The sequence below is a fragment of the Papaver somniferum genome, chromosome 5, assembly GCF_003573695.1.
Source record: "Papaver somniferum cultivar HN1 chromosome 5, ASM357369v1, whole genome shotgun sequence".
NCBI classification, from domain to species: Eukaryota; Viridiplantae; Streptophyta; class Magnoliopsida; order Ranunculales; family Papaveraceae; genus Papaver; species Papaver somniferum.
The window spans coordinates 62,560,020-62,568,053 of record NC_039362.1 but is presented as its reverse complement, the minus strand read 5'-3'; positions in this window follow the sequence as shown (position 1 = coordinate 62,568,053).

Here is an 8,034-nt window from a genome sequence, read left to right as displayed (position 1 = left end):
AACCTAATGATATCCAGGAAGAAGTTAAGTCGTTAGAAACCCATCTATGGTTGATGTGGTTTGCCCAGGCTATGATCCCCAGATTGACTTTGTTTTCCCACCAAATAGTTTTCTTCCAACTGTGGGAACGTTTATATTCCAAATGTGTCGAATATTAAGTTGTGAGACTAAACCTAAATGCCTTAGGAAATTAGAATCGACACATTTGCTTAAGAATGACCACTATTCTCATTGTGGTCAATTTTGTAAGTCATATCTGATTGACTTAGAGGATCCACAATTATTTAGGTTATTACTTTGTGATTCCAAGTTCTTATTTGAGTTTTTCCAGACTCTAGGACCTAATAATTTGGATCCAACCTATGAAGAAACGCAGCCAATGAAAATATTCTATTTAGACCCTTTCATAGAACCTGAACCTGAACCGCAATTAGCGATAGTTTTCAGGAAACTAGGTAAGGGCATGCTTTTCTTGTCCATTTTCTTGGTTCACTGCAGTTTCCTATGGTCAACTCTTTTTGGTTTTGAAGACCCACAGTTATTTCGACTGTTACTTTATGGTTCGAGTTGACCAATCCTTTTCTAATTCTGGCTGAAGACTTTAAACTTAGCACTTCTTGGGAGGTAACCCAATCTCATGCAACATGGTAATATCTTTCCTTAACTCTTTTTCTTCAAGTGGTAACAGTTTCTCCTTGTTCATGCTTTTAATTTTATCTTTAGAACATTAAGGACAATGTTAGATTTAAGTTTGGGGGTGGGGAAGAAACTTTTTGTTAGTTTTAAGTTGCAATAAATAAACTCCAGAGCCTAGAAATTTACGCCTATTAAGGATAGCACTAACCAATCTAAGTGGATGGAAACATTTTTGTTTTAGGAGCTGAGGAACCAATCTGACTAGATGGATACATCTATAGAGTCTATTCATAAAAGCACAGAGCTCAGGTGTTAGAAATAACATGATAGTTTCGCCATATCTCGTCGAGTCCTTTTCACTTTCTATTTTTAGTTTTCTTTTATTTCAAGTGATTTGGTGGGGCACACGATTCAAGTTGTTACCTTTGCTAGGGTGAAATAGAGGGACTGAGTTACTTTTTCAAAAAAAAAAAAAAACGGACCAGTTAGACCAATCGGAATAAGTATTAACACTTGGATAGCAATATGCGTGTGTTCTCCCTGTTTCCGTCGCCTAAGCAAGCGTGGAATGCAGGACCCGTGGGAACTATCGTGTAATCTGCTGACAAGAAGCATGCACTTGGATCAAAAAGATCTATTCATGCCGTTAAGTTAAAAAAAAAAAAAAAAGTTATTGTTCTGTGTAGTCAACTGCTGGTTCCCTTGTATTTGCCAGTTTGTTGATCTAGATTTAAGTTATTGACCTCTGGTTCCCTTGTATATGCCAGTGCGTTAATATTAGTCAGACCGGTATCTCAGTCATTTAGGTTAGGTTCATCTTGGCAGAGGCCTTCAGACAGATATGGGAAACACCGTTCGCTTTTCAACCATCTACATTTTTCTTTTTCCATCTTCTTAATCTTTTCATGTGATTAGTCTGACTCCGAGTATGATGTCCATCGTGAAACTATCTTAGTAGACCTCTGTCACTTATATTAATTTTAGTATGCTTGAGTGTAAACTCGTATACAGCAATTGGAATTTCGCGTCAGGGTACTTCCTCCTGTAATTAATAAGTATGCCAACCAAGTAGGTTCTTTAGTGCTTTCCAAGATTTTTCGTAGATAGCTAGGGTCTGGAGTATTGGTTTTTGTGGGTACACCTCTGATAAACCCACCCGAGATTAACTCGGTCACTTTTCAAGAATAAATTTTGCTCGAGGACTAGCAAATAATAAGTTTGGGGGTATTTGATAGACGCATATATGTGTCTATTTTGTTCTCAATTCTCTGTATTGTTAGTACTTGTTTTCGTCCTTATTATGGTATTTTGCGTGTTTGTAGGTATTTTTTGGAAATAAATAATTTTGGAAAAATCGGCTCGAAAAATTATGCGGAGCATCCCCGATGGAAATTTGTTATTCGGACTCTCATTTTGGTTAAGGGGCAACCCAATTACTAAGGGGCCCTCAGTTGGGCATTTGCTACTTTCACTCCACAGACGGTTAGGGGGACACCCTTCTTCACGATTTGAAAATTCAAAATGGCGGGAAAGTTCATGCAGTTCACGGAAGAAATTTGGGTTCGATCTTGTGTGGGCTTTGAGCGAGATTCAATAACTGGATTTTGTTTTGATTGACCTGCTTGGGCTAAACAGGGATTGTATGGTTAATGGATTCGATCCAGTTGGGCTAGAACATCGAGTCTTGGTTAAACAGGGAAGAAAGATTATCACGGGATATTGGATGATACGTAACTTCATGGGAGAATATTTTCTTCTTTATTCAACAAGATTCGACCAATCAAGCCAGGATAAACAAGGAAATCCAGCTCAGAACAAACGTGTGAGAAGAGAACATGAAAGTAGCTAACAGAAGACGCGTGAAAGGTGAACAGGGAAAGAAAATATTCCCGTGAAAATAAAAATCATTAAGGGAGAATTATTTGCATTTAACTCGGATTATCTCGGTGCTTTTGAGTATAAATATGTCTATGGGGTTGAATAGAATGGTTGTCGAGAGTTGGGAGGAGAGAAGGAACGCTGCAGAATCGAGAACCATAATTTCTCTCTGCTGCTGCTGCTGCTGCCATTGATGAAGATGAAGAACACGAAGAAAAGACAGCCAAAGACCGTCGTTCTTCAACAGTGTCTAAGACGCACGTCCGCGGGTCGTGGTTCGTCGTACAACAGCAGTTATCATTTATCGTTCTTCTTGTAACAGCTGAACAACGCCTTTGCAACAGTTATTTCTGTTACGATTTTTCTGTTCAATTGTTTTACACCTTTTCATCATTTGTAAACCACTTTTTGAGCAATAAATAATTATTTTGAGAGCATTTTTACTATGATGAGTTAAACCCCAACACTGGGACGACGGAGGAGGTCGAGCTTCATACATGGGTAATTTTATTAATTCTTTTTTAAGACTTTTGCATTAAAAATTAATTGAAATATGATTTGATTAAATTGGGTGTTATTTGATTAGATGGGTCATGCTTAGCTTAGGTGATTTGATGTTCCATGCTTAACACTTACAACCAATGTTTTGAGAATCTACTTTGGAAAAATAAGAGTCCATATATGTTTTGAGCGATTATTGTTGAGAATAAATCATTGAACCCTATGTTATGAAGATTGGCCGAATCATTAGTCCCATTACCTCTCTACCAATTTGTCAATATTTTTGTATATTTTTGTATTTTTAAATCTTTACAAGTCCGAGCAACGAACTTTTACTACCACTTTCAAAACTACAACAGCCAACATGGACCTGATCAAAGAAGCAACATCAGATATGAGCGGTCATGTCATGGAGACTCCTACACCGGGGACTGATCCTCACAACGATCCTCCTCAAGTCAATAGTTTCACTATGAACCAGAGGCCGGATCAGGAAGCAGTTTCTCTAGGAAAGTTTATGCGAACTTTTACACCTCTCGAAGAATCAGCGGGCGAAGACGTTTTGTTGCAATCGACCCGAGGAAGCTCACAACCGTGCCCTACATGTCACCGCACGCATCAAGGATTCAGATTTCAAGAGGGCCCTTATAGACACAGGAGCATCTTCGAATGTGATTACTATCAAGACTCTCAGGACATCCAAGGTTCGCCAAGGAAAGGTCGTACGTAAGCCTACTTCAACGACGATCCACGAGAGGAAGTACCGGATGCTCCACGACAGCTGCAGGACGGTACCAATTCCACAACTGATGAGCTCGAAGTGGTCAACATCGGGGATGAGGAATATCTTAGGCCTATCTCCATCAGTTCGACCATGTCTGCGGAGGAACACACGATACTTGTGCAACTTCTCAAGGAATACCAGGACATATTTTCCTGGACGTATGAAGAAATTACAGATTTAGATTGGTCACCCATCATCTACATGTCATACCCGGATCCAAGCCGGTTGCAGTTCAAACACGAGAAAAATGCACAGATCAGGTGTTGCATGGATTTCAGAGACTTGAACAGATGCCGCCCCAAAAACAATTCTCCTATACCTAACATCGACATGTTAGCAGATGCAACCAGCGGACACGACATGTTCTCCTCCATGGATGGATGTAGCGGCTACAACCAGATAAGGATATACGAGCATGAAGAAAGTAAGATAGCTTTTCGAACTCCTCTCGGAAATTTTTATTATAACTGCCATTTGGTTTAAAGAATGCCGGTACAACTATCAACGCTCTATGACGGCAATCTTCCACTGGAGCCGATACCTCAAGAGAGCCGCCTCAAGAAGATAACGATGTCCACGCGTCATGTCGAGCAAAATCCGGGAGAGCCACTCTATCAGACGATGGTGCATGTCTATCGTGCTATGTTGGAGAATCTGCGCTTTTGGTCATCCTATGGACTTCGTGAAGCTATTGAACGCTCATCTATAACAGCATCTGCCATGCTAGAAAGAACCATTTTCGATGAAGTAGCAAGAGGAAAGCCACCGAGATACAACATCCTGCGCGTCCAAATTTGCCAACTTCAACTCTAGTACCACATGCACGACTGCCGCAATAATGAAACAACGTCCAAGATATTCCATATCTGGATCGACGGTACCTACATCAATGAGAGACGCTTTCAGAATTTGTCTCCCGTGGAAAAAGTAGTTCTGTTACCAAAGGAGATTGCACCTGGGACTTAAGAGGGTGCCAAGTTCGTACAAGTTGCCACCACGCCTCTCCCTGCTAGTCTCTTCTGATCACAGTTGCTGCCAAGAACTGTTGTTGCTTGTCGATTGATACCATCCATAGCTTCACCATATCAACGACCATTACGTACAAAAGACCCATCGGGCATACACGATAGAACCATGTAAACCACGCTTGGGGACTGAGGCTCAGCACGAAGTTCCTTCACCGTCAGTCAAGGAATTCTTCTTCAACACGAGAGAGATGGTCAATCAAAAAGCATGGAATTCACAAAAGTAAATCAAACTGAAGAGGAAGCCACTTCAATGCTCCCTCCAGCAGAAGCTGCTTCAATGGTCTATTCAAGAACCGCCTCAACGCTCTCTCCGGGACCCACGTTCGCTTCAGAATCCTGCTTCAATGCTCTCTCCAAGAGCCACCTCCACATTTGCTTCAGAAGTTGCTTCAATGGTCTATTCAAGAGCCGCCTCAACGCTCTCTCCGGGACCCACGTTCGCTTCAGAATCCTGCTTCAACACTCTCTCCAGGAACCGGTTCAACGTTCGTACCAGAAGCCACTTTAACATCCTCTCGAGCCGTTTCAACACGCAAGCTACACCAATAATATGCGCTTTGGTCAAGTTATATTTGATGTACTCATTGCTCAACATACGTCTCATCCATCCTTCATAAGGGACCAGCGGAGCATAACAAACCTTGAAGTCGATAGGAGAAGGGTTATCTTGTGGAACAGATATTTTCAGATAGTTGAAAGGGTGCGGTGAACAACTCATCATCTATGTTCGGAATATCTTTGAAGCTGTCAACACTCCCTGACTTGGCATCAGCATTATCCCCAGAATACATCTTAGCAGGACCCCTTTTGGTCATCCTACAATAAAATAAAAGCGGGGGAGTCAGTACTTGTATGAAAATGCATGGGATGTGTAGTCACGCACGACAGGACGTACATTCACGTTAAAATACACCAAGCTGGGCAAAGCAAACAAGGCTAGTATTGGGCCACGTCAGCAAACGAGGCCGGTGTTAGTCAAGTCCGCAAAGCCGGTGTTGGTCAAGATCGCAAGGCTAATATCCCGTCACGCAAGCAAGACTGATATCACATCACGCAAGTAGGACGGTATTGGGTCACGTCAGGCCGGTATTGGTCAAGGATGATCAAGGTCACAAGGCTGGTACTCGTCCACGTTAGCAAACAAGGCTGGTACTGATCCACGTTAGCAAACAAAGCCGGTGTTGGTCAAGTCCACGAAGACGGTGTTGATCAAGGTCACAAGGCCGAACGAAACAAGACAACAAGGACGGTGTTGATCGAAGCAGCGATGTCCGTCAGCAAGGTTGGGGTTCGTCAAATCATCAAGGCCGGTGTTGGTCAAGGGGAAAGTTTGGTGTTGGGGTGAGGCAATAGCTATGGTGTTTGGTCGAAGCAGTCACAACTGGCCCCAAGCAAAGCCGGCATGCGGCGGGTCCCACTTGGTCAGGCACAGCCAACCCCAGATTGGTCGAAGCAGGCACAACCGTCCCCAAGCAAAGCATGCATGCAGCGGGCCCGCTTGATCAGGCACAACCAGCCCATATTGGTCGAAGCAGGCACAGCCGTCCCCAAGCAAAGCAGGCACGCGGCGGGTCCCACGTTCGAGCAAGGCAAGCATAACAAGCCCACATTCGGGCAAGGCAGGCATAACAAGCCCACGTTCGATCAAGCAGGCGCATGATGAGTCCCACGATCGAGCGAAGAAGGCGCAACAGTCCGTTGAGCAGGCACATCAGCCCCACGCTCGAGCGGAGCAATCACGAAGCAGGCTCTCGACTGAAGCAGGCATAGCAAGGTCGATCGAAGCAGGCAAGACCGACATCATGCTAGGGGAACACTCGCCTGGACGCCTCTTGAACGTGACATGCTTCAAGGACAGGACGACTCGTCTCTCCTGCTAACATCTAACTTTGTCTCATAAATTTTATCTGTATATGTCACCATCTAATGCCTACCCTACAATAATGTAACCATTATGTGCTAGGCAGGGGACTTAATGTTGATGGTGAATTTTTATTTAAAGGCTAAAATTGTAAAAAAAAAAACCAAAAAATTATGCGCTGACATCCTGCAAAGGATAGAGACACTGATAAGTGATGAATACTTCTCCACTTTACTAATTCATCCAGGTTGGAGCATTTAGCAATAATCTCTTATACCCTGTGAATTTATAGCGTTATCAATTAATACATGACTAGCCTTGTATTTCCTGTTCCGCTGAACTCTCATTATTAGTGCTACATGACGACTGAGTGTTTCTCTCAGCAGAGTAACATGAATCTCCAAACGTTGATAATGAGGTATGCACGAAATACTCGTACAGGCTACATCTCTCGGTGTGTTATACTATCCCGATTAAATATATTTGAATCTGGACTGTCCATATCAGTCTCAGAAATAATCACGGCCACGCAAGTCGGCCGCATGATTTAACCAGCCTAAACAATCCTCAGCGGGAGCAGGATACCACCTTAATGACCACCAGCGGGCCAACTTACACCCTGGTCGGTCGAATATCTACCATGCCACCCGAACTACCACCGAACACCAGCCTGAAGTTGGATGTCCAGGCTGGTATGGAGCGGCTTGGAGGAGACGTGCGAACAAGGCCGCCTGTGGCAGTCTCAAAATCATCACTTCCGTCCAACATCACCAGCATTGTTGGGCAGCATAGATTGTCCCATGACCGGATGGACAAGCGTGTCCTGAACACTGGCGGGCCCCCTTCAGGCCTGCATAATCGATCCTCCCCTGACCTATCCGCAAAACCATGTACGGTTGCCTGAAGTTGGGCCGACGTGAAAGCTTAAAGGGTCGCAGGAAATTCCACTAAAGGTCCCAAATTGATCACGACCATCGAATTTCACCGGCATGATTGGATGGCTTAGATCGGACTCACAGCCACCAGGCAGGTATTTGCGTGTTCACCACCGGCCCAACGTGGGCCCCACATGGTCGGCCTTCCCAAAAGAGAAGCGTGGCTTGCCAATTCGTCCATCCAAAGCAGCGTGGACGTGAAACCCTAATTAGAGTTTGCGGCACATCACATGTGTCGCCAATCAGTCTCAACCATCCATCTTCGCAGACATAGATGGAGGGTGTAGATGTAGATTCAAAGGGCTCAGAGCATGTCAACACAATCACCGTGGGCCCGCTTACATACATGACTAATAGGTCAAGGCCAACTATGATTGGTCGTCTCGATTCGTGCGCCCAAACTAGGCATGG